The sequence below is a fragment of the Zingiber officinale genome, chromosome 4A, assembly GCF_018446385.1.
Source record: "Zingiber officinale cultivar Zhangliang chromosome 4A, Zo_v1.1, whole genome shotgun sequence".
Taxonomy (NCBI): Eukaryota; Viridiplantae; Streptophyta; class Magnoliopsida; order Zingiberales; family Zingiberaceae; genus Zingiber; species Zingiber officinale.
Window position 1 is genome coordinate 52669537 of NC_055992.1, and position 16766 is coordinate 52686302.

Genomic DNA, 16766 nt, shown 5'->3' on the forward strand with positions numbered 1-16766 from the left:
CATTTTGTTGGTTTTTACTTGTTTTTGATTTTTGTTTTCAGGTTAGGTGCAAAACAGAGTCAGGCCGTGTGCTATACACGGCCAGGCAAAGGTTGCAGAGAAGGGGAGTGTTTGGGCCGTGTCATCCAGACACGGCCGTGTGGGATCTCCCGAGGAGAAAGACGAATAGGCCGTGTCCTAGACACGGCCGTGCGAAGAAACCCGTGAAAGAAGATGTTTAGGCCGTGTCGTAGACACGGCCCGTGTCTGGAATCCAGAGAAGAAAGGGAAGGGGGCCGTGTCACAGACACGGCCGTGCGATGAGAAATGATCATGGCCGTGTGATATTACACGGCCTGATCCACATCTTCTTAAGGAATTAGGGCGCGGGGTGGGGGCGGCACACGGCCGTGTACCGCCATTTGCTCCTTTTTCCCTATCTCCCCATTTCTAAAGGATTAAATTACTTCTTCCAATTTTTCCTTCTCATTCTTCTTTAGGAGATTAGATTTTCTTCCATGGAAAACGTGATTGAGGAGACTTCGGCCACAAGAAAAGGGAAGGAGAAGGTGGTTGCAAGAAAGGAGAGTAATGTTTGCTTTAAAGGTATTTCTAATGACTTTGGTATTGTTTTCTCTAGTGATGAGCAACGGTATAGATATTCGTCCTTATGTAAACGACCTCTTTTAGGCACTAGGTTTCTTGATGTTGAAACTTTAGAAACTTTGGGGTTTAAGGATGATTTAGTTTGGCTATTTGAAAGGATAGGATGGAGTGGTTTAGTGAACATGAGATATCCTACTTATCCTAGAATTGTTCTTGAATTTTTAAGCTCAATAGAAGTTGATAATGTTCAAGGAGGGGGGAAGTGTAAATTCCGGTTGTTTAATGAAAATTATGAATGGACGTTGGGAGATTTTAATAATTGTTATGAGTTGCCAAAGAATGATGTGTGTGTGATTTTGCCCCAATTTGAGAATTCACATTTCTGGCAACAAATTTCTGAACAACCGTTATTTGATCCTCATAATTCCAGAGTTTGCCAAATTATCAATCCTATTTTTAAATATGCTTATTTGGTCATGAAAAACACTATATTTGGAAGGGAAGACAAAGAGGGATCGGTAAGACTTGTAGACTTGTATTGTTTGTGGGCAATGGTCAAAAATGTTCCAATTAATTCTGGTTATTTCTTTCTTAGACATTTGGCAAAACTAGGGAAATCAAATTCCACCACACCTATTATTTTGGGGGGATTACTTACTCAATTGGCCTTGGTATTAGGATGTGATTTGAGTGAGTTAGAGGTGGTGGAGAGTTTTTGTACGTTGGATTTCAATTCATGTTTAGCAATGAAAATGATTAAGCATGAAGAGCATGGATTTAGTTTAGTCATTAAGAATGGTTTCCCTTTAAAATTGCCCAATCATGATTTTACTACAATTCATAATAAAGAGAATTGGTGTTTAAAGTTAGCTAGGCAACAATCTAGAGCCTTGTCAACTTTTACTCAAAAAAATGTTTCTAAGGGTAACCAAGAGATTCATAGTTTTATGTTTCAAGAACTTAATTCTGCTTTAAAGAATATTCATAGTGATTTAGATTCAACTAATGAATTTCTTGAAGATAAGAAGCTTATGGAGGAGGAACTATTTAAAAAGCTACAAGATTGTTTCAAGAGCGAAAGAGAATTGTGTGATAAGATTTCTAAAATGATGAATGCTTATAGGGCTAAAATGGAATTTCATGAAGATCTTAGAGGTTGTATGAGGTTTGTGCAGGATGATATTGATAAATTGTTTGAATATCATAATTTTTTCAGAAACGAAGTTAAATGGTTTGTTAAGGATTTTGCATCCTCCTTCCCTGATTTTCCTGATCTTCCACCTCCTCCACCATACTGATTTCATCGGGACGATGAAAAGTTTAAGTCTGGGGGGGTGTCATGTATTGTTTAGTTTGGTTTTCAGTTTTTAGTTTTTGATTAGTTTTTCATGTTGGTTCTTATTTTCTTTGCTTGTTGCTTTATTTTGCTTGTTTTTGAAATAATCATGGCAAAAAAAAAAAATTTGAGAACATCAAATCTTCACTTATATGCTTTCTTGGATTCAAGTGAAATGTTAGCACGATTATTGTCTTGATTCATGATGTTCGAATGATGCTAGTAGTAAACTTTGTGTAGTTCTTTTTTCTATCTTGGGAAGCATTAATAAGCTAAGAATCTTATTGTAATGAGTTTTAGTTTTGGTTCAACCTTAAGGATTTTATCTTCACTACACTTGTGCTTGATGCTTGAATAGTTGATGTTATTGAAATAGTCATGATTCATCTTGTTTGCTTAGTACTTGGTTTCCATGGTGATTTCTCAATTTTCATTTTGGTTACTGGATGAGGCTCAAATCATTAAAGCTCATTTGGAAAAATCAAAATATCCCAACATGTGTGCTAAAAGTACATTTGTGAATAAGTTTTGCACAATGCAAACACTTAAAAAAAAAATGAATAATAAGGGATATAAAAAACAGTTGTCATGAGTGGAATTTAGCAAGTCACCCCTTTGAGACCGAGTTAGGTTACTGGGGAAATGACTGCTTAGCTTCCCTTGAGATTGAGCACACCTTTGAGACCTTGGGTTAGTTGAGAAATATGAACCAAGTGAATGGTGAGTAAGTGCCTATCACTGGTTACTTGTCTTTCAGTGGAAACATTAGGAATTCAAATTTGATGACGACTTGACTAGGACATGGATTGAAACTTGAAGGGTGTTGAGTTACTTTTACACTGCGCACAAGATTCTTATGCTTGAACCATACTTTACTTGTTTCCATGATCAAGCTTGTTAATGAAACTTTTTGACAGAGTTAGGAAAGTGCACTGGGTTTTATGAATGTGTTGTAGAACATATGAATTTAGACTGCAGCATTTTGCTTGAGGACAAGCAAAGGTTTAAGTCTGGGGGTGTGATGTGCGTAGATTATATACTCTTTTATGCATACTTTGAGCATGCTTGATTTATGCATTTTTATACTTCCAGCTTTCCTTTTAACATATTTACTCTTTTGGTTCGGAGATCTGCTTTTTATGCATTTTCTGTACACAGGAGTCGATTTGGTGAAGAATCTACATCTTTGGGCATGCATTGGAGGAAACGAAGGGAGAAAGCACCGGGCCGTGTACCTCACACGGCCCTGCACTGGTATGGAGCTCGGGCCGTGTGGAGTTTGGCACCAACAGAAGAGGAAGATGACATGGCCGTGTGAACCTCGCCCGGCCGTGTCAAGATTTGAAGCCAACCAGGCAGAAGCCTTACAGGGCCGTGTGGATCTACGGCGTGTGAGATTCGAGACCAAGCGGTGACGTGTGCACCACACGTGTAGCATTCGAGACTAAGCGGTGTGGCGTGTGCACCACTGTGTGGCATTCGAGGCGAAGGTTACGGCGTGTGGAGTCACTGCAGTGCAGCTGGCGAGAGGGGACATGGCGTGTGAATCTCACACGGCCGTGTCATGTGTGGCCCGATTCCCTCCTCTATTTAAACCCTTCTTCATGAATTGAAAGGGATCTCTCTCCCTTTGGGAGAAAGCAAGATTTGGTGGTTTCCTCCCATTCTTGGGAGGATTTCAGGCGATTCTAAGGGAGATCTCGACGATTTCGAGCGTGGATTGGATCCGAAGACGAAGCTTCTTTGTAGATAAGTTTTCTTTTTCTCCCTCTTCTTGTTTTCTTGGATTGGGGGATTCAAGGAATGCTTGTAATCTCTATTTCTTCGGGTTTTCTTCCTAGATTCATGGAGTAGATCTTGTATTCTAGGATTAAGGGAGTATTTGTATGATGGATTGATGTAATCTCTAATGGATTTGCCATTTTCTTGTTTCAATGACATTGACTTGCTTGTATCAATTAGATCTTGAATGATTACTGGTGATTTGTGCTTAATTCTCATTCTTGATTGATTGTTTGGATTTCTTGTGGACTTTGTAAAGATAAACTCTCACTCGATCATCCGAGGGATCCACGTGACAGGTGCAAGCCCGTGTAAGGACGTTTGAGAGATAATCTTGAAGAGGAAATAGGGATATTCAAGAGAGTAGGATGAATTTTATGACTAGCTGCTTGTATCTTGATAGATTAATGAGTCGTGGGCTTCTACGTTGATATCCGAGGAAGGCATAGTGATAGGTGCACTTCTGTGTAAGGACAACATAGGTACATGTCTAATTAATCCTATTTAGATACATTTCTCAGTCCTTAGCCGGTTATCTATTGCAAGAGGGAACCGACAACTTTCTACATGTTTGGCAATTGAGGGATAAGAATTGGTGAACCATTTACATTCAAGAAATCTTACAAAGAAACCGAAACTCCTAGAATCTCCCTTTATCATAACCCAAAACACTAGACTCTTGTTTGTTGATCTTTAAGATTAGATTTGTTTACCTTTACTTTGCTTTTGAAACAATTGGATAGTTGTTTAGCTAATTCGCATTGAGACATTTCTAGTGCTTATTCCAGTCCCTGTGGATATGATAATCTTTTATATTACTTGCGACATTTCCGTACACTTGCGGATCGTAACACAAGGCTTGCCCGACCCTATGCTTGGGCAACAAGCAAGGCTTGGTCGACCCCTTGCTTGAGTAAGAAGTAGGGCTTGGGTGGATGTGAAGCTTTATATATATAGAGGTTACAATAGGACCGAGAGGAGAAATTGGTTTTGGCCTCCTAATGGACTTGAGCTTCCTGTGTTCGACCTGAACACCCAACTCAAATTCATCAATAATAACCCATACCACTAAAGAGTTATTATTGAACTACCACACCAATCCCATATTACAATATGAGCTCATACTTATCATGAGTGCGTCAATCTTCCTGTGTTTAAGATATCGTATGCCCGTTAATTAAATGAGTTTCTGACAACTCATTTAATTAACATCTGACTCAAAGAGTAGTATCACTCAACTTTATTATTATGTCGGACTAAGTCCACCTGCAAGGTTTACATGATAATCCTTATGAGCTTCTCAAGGGGACATCATCAATCTAAATAAATAGGACACAACTTCCTTTTATAATCAACAACACACCATATAAATGGTACTATCTCCTAACTTATTAGGCCTATTGATTTAACGAATAAATCTCACCCATTGATAAGTTAAAGAAATAAATACTAAGTATATATGTTTGTTATTATATCGGAATTAAGAGTACGCACATCTATAATAATAAAGGTTCTGTTCTTTTATGCAGTCAGTACCTCAAAAGATCATGCTCAATACACACATAGTGTACTAGTGTAATTTTATAGTCAAGACAGACTAATATCAAATTACACTATAATCGTTCCAATGGTTTGCCCCAATACATTTTGGTTGTGAGCTACTATTTATAATTTATAAGGAACCGATAACATGATCTTCTGTGTGACACCACACACCATGTCATCTAAAATAAAAATTAAATAGACAACTGCATTGACATATATATAAATATAAAATACAAACATTTGACTAAAGTGATTCTCATTTCAAAATATCTCAAAATTGATGTTCATACAAAAGTTAGGCTTATAGTATACATCTCAACAATATCCTACTTATACTAAAAGATTATGCTGCCATATATGCTGCCATACATCTGATTCCCATCCCTTCAACATGCCCATCAAAAGCTCTCACCGGAAGGGACTTAGTGAAAGGATCTGCTAGGTTATCTGCTGATGTAATATTGGCGACAACAATTTCTCCTCGCTTTACGATGTCTCGTATCAGGTGGTACTTGCACACAATGTGTTTACTTGCCTTATGGGCTTGTGGTTTTTTCGAGTTTACCATGCACCACTAGTATCATAATAAATTGTGATAATTTTGGGCAAATCAGGAATCACATCTAAGTCCATCAAGAAGTTTCTGAGCTATACAACTTCTTTGGCTGCCTCAAAGGCTGCCACGTACTCAGCTTTCATGGTGGAGTCTGAAACGTATTTCTGCTTAACACTCCTCCATGCTATAGCTCCACCTCCCAAAGTAAACACATACCTCGAGGTTGACTTACTACTGTCCCTATCTGATTAGAAGTCCGAATCCATGTAAACCACAGGGAGCAAATCATCTGTCTGGTAAATCAGCATATAATTTCTAGTCCTTTTTAGGTACTTTAATATATGCTTTACGATAGTCCAATATCCCGGTCCTGGGTTACTTTGATATATGCTAACCATGCCCACGGCAAAATAGATATCCGGTCTCGTACATAACATCGCATACATTAGGCTTCCTACACCGAAGCATAAGGAACTGCCTTCATCTCCTCTATCTCCTTTGATGTCTTAGGACACATCTCTTTAGATAAAGGTACTCCATGCTGAAAAGGTAGAAAGCCTTTCTTGGAGTTTTGCATGCTAAAATGAGCTAGGATAGTATCGATGTACGAAGCTTGAGATAAGAACAACATGTTTTTCTTGTGATTCCTTGTTACTTTAATCCTAAGAATATGTCCATATTCTCCCATATTCTTCATATCAAACTTCTTGGACATCCATACCCTTACGTCTGACAACACTTTGACATTGTTGCCAATGAGCAAAATGTCATCTATGTATAGTACAAGAAATACCACCACATTTCTGTCACTTTTCTTGTATACACGAGACTCATCCGGACACTGAATGAATCCATAAAACTAGATCACTTCATCAAATCAGATGTTCCAAGATCTCGAAGCTTTCTTCAGTCCATAAATGGATTGATTGATCTTACATACAAGATGCTCTTTGCCCTTCGCAATAAATCCCTCTGGTTGCTTCATATAGATGTTTTCTTCAAGACTTCCATTAAGGAAAGCTGTCTTGACATCCATTTGCCAAACCTAATAATCCATATGAGAAATAATAGATAAAAGAATCTAGATAGACTTAAGCATGGCTACCGGCAAAAAAGTTTCCTCATAATCGATTCCCTCTTTCTGAGTATACCCCTTCGCAACAAGCCTCGCTTTAAAGGTTTCCACCTTCCTGTCTATTCCTCTTTTCCTTTTATAGACTCATTTACATCCAATGACTTTTACATTATTTGGTGGTTCTACAAGCTCCCAAACCTGATTAGAATACATAGATTCTATTTCAGAGTTCATTGCACTTTGCCAAGATGCTGCATCTTTATCTTGGAGTGCTTCATCATATGTCTAGGGATCAGGCTCATGTTCACCAGGGATGAAGTCCGAAGACTCTCCCAAAAGCATGAATCTATCAGGTTGTTTAACAACCCTCCCACTACGACGAGGCACTACTTGTAATTGTGCATCATTTGTGACACATGTTGCAGTTACTTGTGGTATTTCATCTTGTACCATTGGTTCTAAAGCAGAAGTATCCTCTCTTATTTCCTCAAGAACAATTTTACTCATGGGCTTGTGATTCATTATATAGTTCTCTTCTAAAAATTAAGCATTGGTGCTAACAATGACCTTCTTATCTTTAGGACTATAAAACAAACCACCTTTCGTTCCTCTAGGATATCCCATGAACAAGCGAACTTCTGTACGTGATTCCAACTTATTAGCATCTCCCTTCAGCACATGTACTAGACTGCCCCAAATTCAAATGTGTTTCAAACTAGGCTTATGCCCATTCCATAATTCTGTGGGAGTGGAGGGTACTGACTTAGAAGGTACCAAGTTTAGAATATACGTCGCCATTTTCAGAGTATATCCCCAAAATGAATTTGGTAATTCTAAATAACTCATCATTGATCTAACCATTTCCATAAGAGTCCTATTCCTTTGTTCTGCCATACCATTCTGTTGGGATGTACCAGGTGATGGCAATTGGGATTGAATCCCTACCTCTGATAAGTAACTCCTAAACTCTCCTAAGAGGTACTCTCCACCATGATCAGACCGTAGTATCTTGATACTTTTACCATGACATTTCTCCACATCAGCCTTGTACTATTTGAACTTATCAAATCACTAAGACTTATAACGCATCAAGTAAATATACTTATATCTCGAATAGTTATCTATAAAAAAGATAAAATATTTGAAACCACCTCTCGCCTGGATAGTCATAGGCCCACACAAATCAGAATGAACCAATTTCAACACTTTTTTGGCTCTATACCCCTTTGCCTTAAAAGGTCTCTTGGTCATTTTTTCTTCCAAGCAAGACTCGCAGGTCGGAAAGTTTTCCACCACCAATGAACCCAAAGGTCCATCGACTATTAACCTTTGAATCCTACTCATGTTAATATGACCTAGCCTTAGATGCCAAAAATATGTTTGGTTCATTTTCGAAGGCTGCTTTCTCTTATTATAATTAGAAGATGTGTTATTAATTTCCATTTATTACATCGTGGGAGTTATTAGATTAAGAGTGTACAAATTGTCAACCAACGTACCAGAACAGATAACCACCCTATTTTTCTTGACAACTACTTTGTCATTAAAAGAAATAGAATATCCATCCATAAATAATTTAGAAACTGAAATTAAGTTCTTTCTAAAACATGGTACGTAAAGACAATTTCTCAAAATCAATGTTTTATTCCTATCAAAAGATAAATAAACATCTCCCACTGCAACAACTGTCACTTTCGTAACATTGCCCATGTAGACGGTGATCTCTCCTTCATGTAGTCATCGAGTTTCCTGGAACCTCTACAATGAATTGCAGACATGATCAGTGGCTCCCATATCTACACACTAGGTACTGGTAGATAACACCGCTAAACATGTTTCAATAACTAATAAATGGATATACATTTATTGTTCTCCTTTCTGCGAGGACAGTCCACCTTCCAAGGTCCAGACTGCTTGCATGTGAAGCACTTGCCTTTCGACTTCTTCACACCAGCTTGCGGTCCAATCCCTTGAGATCGAATCACTTTCTTTGCTGAACTAACTTGTTTATTTTTCTTCTTCCTACCTTTCGACTTAGAAGCAGAAACATTTTCAGTAATGTGATTTTGAGAACTTTGACGAAATAGCCATTCTGTTGCTTAGAGTTCTGTCAGAAGTTCCGCCAACAAATTAGTCCTTTTGTTCATGTTATAGTTCAGGCGGAACTGCTCAAAACTCTTGGGTAGCATTTGGAGAATGATATCGACCTGAGTTTCCCCATTGATTTCAGCTCTAAGGATTTGTATCGCATTCAAGTGAGCCATCATTTTGAGGATATGATACCTCACGGGTGTCCCCTCAGTCATGATGGTCGTCATCAGATTTCTCATAGCCTCCTGCCTGGCAGCCCGATTCTGGTGTCCAAAGAGTTCTTTGAGATTATACATTATGTTATGGGTAGTAGACATGGCCTGATGCTGATGTTGCAACACATTTGACATAGAAGCCAAAATGTAACACCGCGCCATCTCATCTGCCATGACCCATTTCCTATATCTGTCAATCTCCTCTTCACTAGAATTGCTATCAGGCACATTAGAACAGACCTCAAAAAGTATGAACTTGTATCCTTCAGCAGTTAAGACAATGTCCAAGTTTTGTTTCTAATCAATATAATTGGGACCAGTAAGTTTGTTTTCTTTTAAAATAATAGCAAGATGATTGAAATCCATTTTGAAATCCTGAGAATCACAAAATAAGATATTTGATCAAAACTTCAGAATTTAAAATAATATTGATTCCTCAAACAATACAATTTAAATTTACCAACACCTCAAAACACCGTGAATTTCGTATGTCATGATAGTGTGGACGTATACTAATTCAAACATTTGTAAGAGGAAGTTTTATCCATTAATTTTATTATCTTGTCAACCTAAATTTATGACGAATAAAATTAATAGTTGATTTATCTTTGGTCACACAAATAATAGCAGTGACTCCGATGGGGAGGATACTATTAAATGTGCCTAAGTGTATACCATTACTTGATACTTAGTCCATTAATTAGAATTGTGCCCCTTCAGATGGAGAAGATCACACAAACCTAAATAATTTCCTATAATCATCCATAGAGAAAGTTTGATCTAGTGATCCACAAACAAGCTCATCCGATGTGGAGGAAGGCACTTAAAGCCAATGCGCAAGTTTGAATGCATCACTTATAAACCAGTAATGGAGACCATGGAATTTATTTAAATAATTCCTCTCCCACTTAGTTATTTAAAATCGAGGAATTTTAATATGCACACACATAACACATGCACATAAGCACACAAACACATCATATAAAGGCAATGAATATGAAAATAAAATTCCAACTATTATGGCCTCATCCATCGCTGTCCTTCGTATGCCATCAACCCTAGCCACCGACAACCCTAGCAAAGTGAGGAGGAGAAAACCTAGCCGTCATCCCTAGGGTTTATATCATCACGTCTATCTTGCTTCCTTCTTCGTCGCACCTCCGGTCCTCAAGGTAGCACCACACATAGCAAGCCGCAACAATAAGAAATAAAAATATTACATTTATCAATCCTATATTCCACGAAGGAACGTACATGTAATCTAGATCGAACAAAATGTAAAATAAACTAATACAGCTCTGGCTGTATTTAATAATTACAATCATGCACACACAAAATACACTCGACATGCTCAAGGGTTCAAATCACATACAAATATAATAGGTCATAATAGTTGGAACTAGGATGCCTATAACCACAGAGTTAATCTCTTTTGCATATCCTACTATTATCCTGCCTAAATTATATATGAATAGTACATAATTTAACCAAAAACTAAACACTCAGAGCCAGAAACCTTGCTCTGATACTAATTATTAGGTGCTGAAATTTCATTCTGTGTAAATCCCCTATACAAAATTTTGTACGAGCACATAACCTTTCCTAGCAACCCACATACTCGATCAGACATGTGTTTGATCAATCAAACAAGTTCTTGAGTGATCAAAGCGCACTTTGATCGAAGCACAAGATCACTGGCCTCTTGTGTTGGAGTTCAGGATCCATACGAAGAAAAACAAACTAATTTCACTACAAAATAAGAATTAGTTGTACCTTTCCTTATATGCTAAGACCTCTTGATCTTCTGATGTATTCCTCTCATTCTCTTGGATATCGTGTGGGCGACGATCTACCAAGACAAAACCACCCGACTCCTTGTTTCCAATCTTTCGGCCACCAAGAGATGCTAGAAAAGGATGCCTCCTTCTCTTCTTCTTCTCCTCCAAGTAACTGGTCACAAAGTAAACTCTTCTCCAAAGGGGCACCGACCCTAATGAAGAGGAAGGGAAATATGCCGCCGACCCTAGGGAAAGAAGCACAGGGAAAATAAGAAAGGAGGGGCGCCGACCACACTAAAGAATAGAAGAGGAAGGGAAAGATGTTGCCGGTCCTAGGTGTAACACCCGTAAATTTTCTCTATTCAAAAAGGCAAAAATAACTAGAAGAAGAGAAAAAGAAATAAAAAATAGATTTTAAAATGACCTTGGGCAGGATTGAACCCAAGACCTCTTATATATGATTGGTTAGAGTTTCCATTAGGGTGGTGGTAAAGCATCACACTAGTAATAGGAAACAATTCCTTATAAGTAGATTTTGGGAGAAGAGATGCTTCAACTTCCATTTAATATAAAAGTTGAGGGAGGAGATCAAAACCTTAATTTCTTCATTTTCCCTTCTCCCATACCTAGCCGAAACTCCTTCCCTCTTCTTCTCTTGTAGTTTTGGCCATGAACTCTAGGGTTCCAAGGTTTTAGGTTCTTTAAGAAGAGAATCTAGAGGGGAGTTTTCATCAGGATTTGTACGTACGAGGTGGGTGGTTTGGAGATCAAGGCGTACAAAAGAGAGTGTTACTTTTCTTACACCCTATAAGAGTAAGATCTAGCGAAAGAATGTAAGTACTCCTCACCTGCAGTATACATTGTTTCAATTATGTATGAAGGAACCTATTTGTGGTAGGTTTGTATGGTTGTATGCATGATTAAGAAATTTCATGTTAAAGTGCAAGTTAAGATATAATGCATGATATGTAAAGATGTCCCTCTAAGTTTTGGGATTAAGAGCATGTGAGTACTTTGATTTCCTTCCCATTAAGTTTCTGGGACTAAGAAGCATAATCAAGTGCCCTAAGATGCTTCCCCATATGTGTGGGGGATTAAGTGCACATAAGGTGTTTGTCGAAATGACAACAAGTGCAATTAGAAGAAAGTATTGAGTAGAAGAAAGTATTTTACTTTAAAATGGCATGTACTGGACACCAGGTCCATGGGATGGGCTCCTAGATTGCCCCTAGGCATAAGTTCGCCTAGTAGTACTTTAATATGTTCGGGATTACCTACCTCGGATTTATTAAGGATGCGCGCAATTGGTACATTGCCGGGCCCAAGAAAGATGATTATTATATTCACTAATATGTATGATAAAGTTTTCAAAGTGCATTAGTTTGTTGAAGTGAAACCATCATTAAGTGGAGAACTTGAGTTATAAAGTGTAGTGTTGGTGAACTCTATGATATGCCAGGATTTCTGTTTTCATTACATTACTATCAAGGTTTAAGTTGGTGTTTAGCATTTTAAAGACTGTTTAAAAATATATATCATGTGCATATTTACAAAACATATGTTTTAGCGTGAACTATACTCAAGTGCATGTTTGTTGTTCTCTTCCCAAGCAGTTTTACAATAAAAAGGCATGTTCTCTTTAATGCGTAGTTTTGTGAGTAGATGGTGCTTACTAAGCCTTTACTTATAGTTTGTATTTCCTTATACTGCAGATAAGGGTAAAGGAAAGCTCGAGTAGGAAGGGGCAGCAGTAGCAATGTTTGATGGTATGGATGACGTAACAATGGGAAGCGATCCTGGAAGTTGCTAGTGTCTGACTATGTTAGATTTTGGTGCTGATGGACATATGTTCTTATCTCCGCTTAGTATAAAAGTACTATTAAGAATGGTGTACAATGAATTTGTGGTTTGGTAGTAGTTGAAGTGTCAAATATTCTCCCTAAGGTTGTGGGATAAAATGATAAGTCAAGAAGGAGTACAAAGGGGGGAGAACCACTCCTTTTTGGGTGCAGGGCGTGACCCCCACACGGCCATGACACGACCGTGTGGAGTCACACGACCTCAACCCTCTCCCTCTCGGCCAGGGTTGTACGATCGTGTGCCACACACGACCATGCAAGGTTTAGTCTCTGGAAAAGTTGCACGGCCGTGTGCCACACACAACCATGCAAGGCTTTGCCTCTGGAAAGGTTGCACGACCATGTGCCACACATAACCATGCACCTCTCCTCCTCGGGCAAAATGACACAGTCGTGTGGATTCACACGGCCGTGCACCCCTTTCACTCAGTCGAGGTGACACGGCCGTGTGGAAGGCACACGACCGTGCCCTGCTCCAGCAGGGAGAGCCTTACATGGCCGTGTGGGGCACACGGTCATGCCCAAACTAGGGCTTAGTAAGGCTACACGGCCGGTCATCACCACACGACCCAAATCCTCAAACAGTTCTAAACTTCATCTTGGCACTATTTCGCTCCTAAAACACGGCTTAACAGTCAGAACAAGTTTAGAGTAGAACTCTGAATCGAACAGTGTACATACAATAATGTCCTTAGTAGTTAGAAAAAGGAGTAACGTTCGTGGCTTGAGTCGGGGTTAAGAAGTGTGGTCGTTACAATTATGGTATCAGAGCAGTTCCTGTAGGATCGAATGCGCTAGAGGGGGGGGGGGGGGGAATAGCGCTCGTGGCTATTTCACATATTCCGGAATCGTAAGAAAAGCGTATCGAGTTAAAGCAGCGGAAAGATAAATAGAACAAGCACAAACACACAAAAGACAGAGGACACCAAGAATTTACTTGGTTCAGAGCCTAGGGCGACTCTTACTCCAAGGCCCGCGATCGTTGATCGCTTTCAGTGGGCAACAACTATAGTATCGAAAAGATGATTACAATTTGAATTACAGTTAAGTGCAAGTAAAAGAAAAACTATACCAATGAAACGAGAACAAATAACTTTGGAGCTTTAATTCGTTGGAGTAGCAGAGCGTTGTTGGAGTGTTTGTAGCAGCGCATGGAAGAGCACAGTGTTGTTCTGTTCGAGATTGTTTGATCTTCGACTGCTTTCAAGGCTCCTTTTTATAGGCTCTGTGAAGCTGATCCAAATCCCCAAGTTTCAAGATTAGGCTTGACCCGAGGCGGATCGGTCGACCGATCCCTGCGTTCAGTCGACCGATCAGACGGTCTTCTCCCATCCGATCCGCTCGCTCTGCTTCGATCTGGTCAAGTCTCATCCTCGGTTCAGTCGACCGATCAACTCCTCTGACCCGATCAACTTGGCCTGATCCAGTCGACGCTGATCCTTGGTTCGGTCGACCGATCCCAAGGTTTGGTCGACCGATCCTCTGGTCGAGCCTGGTCTAATCTCTGGAAGTTTGGTCTGTTGGCTTGGGGGTTTGGTCGATCGATCCTAATGTTCGGTCGACCGATCCCAGTCAGACCTAACCCTGCATAAAAATATTAGTTTCCTGCAAAATAGAGTTAGAACACCAACGATAGTATATAGAAATAAATTTGACAATCTCCAGACTGTTCGGGTCTGACTTCGGATTTCCGATCTGAAAAACCCTAGGTCGACCCGACGCCTACTGTTCCCTCTGTAGGGAACGCGCCCTCACCTACTCCTCTCAGGAGAGTTACCTGATGCTAGCTCGATCCTCCAGATCGACTGGACTTTTGCTCAACACTTGATGCTTCCGGACTTTCTACTGGACTCCCGCTTCCCGGCTCGTCCAGTCTTCCACCTAGTTCGCGACACCAGGACTTTCCACATAGGGTTACCACCCCCTAGGACTTTTGGCTGAAGCCCTCGACCCGCCAAGACTTTCTGCATAGGGTTACCACCCCTTATGACCTAGGGTTACCACCCCCTAGGGTTACCACCCCCTAGGGTTTTCCACCTGCCTAACCGTAACTAGGACTTTTTGCCTAAGTACCACTTAGGACTTTCCTGCAAGCTCCATTAACCTTGTTAGATAACAACATAACCTTAACTTTGAATACCTTTGCTATTATCAAAACAGCGGTTCGATCATCGGATGCTTCCCGCACCAACAATCTCTCCCTTTTTGATTATGACAACTAAAATTTAGAGTTAAGTAAAATAGATAAAAATTTAAAGTTTAAGTAAGTTAAAAGTTATGCCAGCATAGTTAAGCTAACACTAACTTAAACTTTGGAAGGATAAGGCTCCCCCTTAATCAACTAACTTAGAGAAGGCTCCCCCTTAATCAACTAACTTAGCTCCCCCTTAATAGACTAACTTAGCTCCCCCTTAATAAAGGCTTTTCCTACTTTGAATTTCCCTATTCTCCCCCTTTTCCATTTATCAAAAATGAGTAAGTTTTGAATAATTCCAACTTTTCAAACAAATTTTGCCTAGAGTTAAACAGATTTTGAATAAACCTTAATGTCCAAGTATAGGCTAAGTTAAAGAGTTTGCAAATTAATTTCTTTTAGTATGGTATCAGAGCCCTAATGTCTAAGCATAAGAAAAATTTGAACTCAAGCACTTACGTTCGTGGCCACATGTCTAACCATCTAGCTATTAGCTGATTGCCTAAAGGACAATAACTTTCACTTGGTTAGTCAAGTTAAGTTAATGGATCCAGTTAGATTTGTCTAAGATGGGATTACTTAACTTGATTGATGTATTTTTGGTATTTAACGCCCAGACTTATGTCGATGTACTGACATAAGCATTCTTAAGTCCAGGCAGTACCCTATGCATCTCACATCGTTCTAAGTATTTTCAAACACAAGCAAGGTAGTCCTAGTGTGCTTGTGAGGTGCTCTGGCTGAAACAAGGGGTACAAGATTTCTAGGGGGGAAATCCTATGCTAAACCAGATGATCCTACCCGAATCGCCGAACCAAAGGACGCTGGGCACGTGGCGCTCTCCTAGCCGATGACGCAGGCCTCCGAAGCTCCGGTGATCCTGCACAGAAGTCGGGCCGGGCAGGGGTTCCCGGCGGCGGCCCTCCGACGATCAAGTCAGGCAAGCAAGTAGTGAAGAAGGTGGCTCCAAAGCTGGTAGAATGCGTACCTCCGGCGAAGAATGAGGGCCTTTATATAGGGCAGCGAAGAAGTGAGTGTACACTTACCGAGGTGTACACGTGTCCATGGCCCATACTCCAGTAAGGACTTGTCAGTGAGCTTACCTGACCCATACTGCTACAGTCCCAGCATGTCCTCGATGGGACAGCGGAATCCCCTGCCACAAGATTTGGAGCATGGCCCACACGTGAAACATACCTGCTGTCAGGAAAAGACGTTCCTTGTCCTTTTCCCCTTTGCTCCAAATCTGGCTTCCGGGCGGACAGCTCCCTCAACATCTGGCCGGACATATGCGGTGGTTTACTTGGGGAGGTCCTCCCTCACGTGCTTTATGGGGACTATTAGCAGTGTTACCTTATGGCTTTGGCCGAGCGTGAGGGCCGCTCGGCCCACGACCTTTTCCCCTGATTTCGACAGGGCGCCTTTAACCATCAACCGAATATCGTCCGGTCGGCAAGCCGATCGGACCCCGCCTTCTCCGGGCGTCCGGTCGAACTCGGCCCTCTCCGGACGGACAACCGCCACTGTGGCTTCCACGTGGCGTTGACTCTCCCTGTTCTTACTACCGGATCACTTGCCTCCCCTTCAAGTCTAGTCGAAGGAGGCGAATAGTCCGACTGACTGGACTAAGCATCTGGACGAGCGGCTCCTTCGTGTTGGTATCCTCCGCTCGGCCAACCATAGAGGTATCCTTCAAGTGGATCAACAATGGCATTGACTGGATCTCCTCGTGCTCCGCGCCAATCTTCGA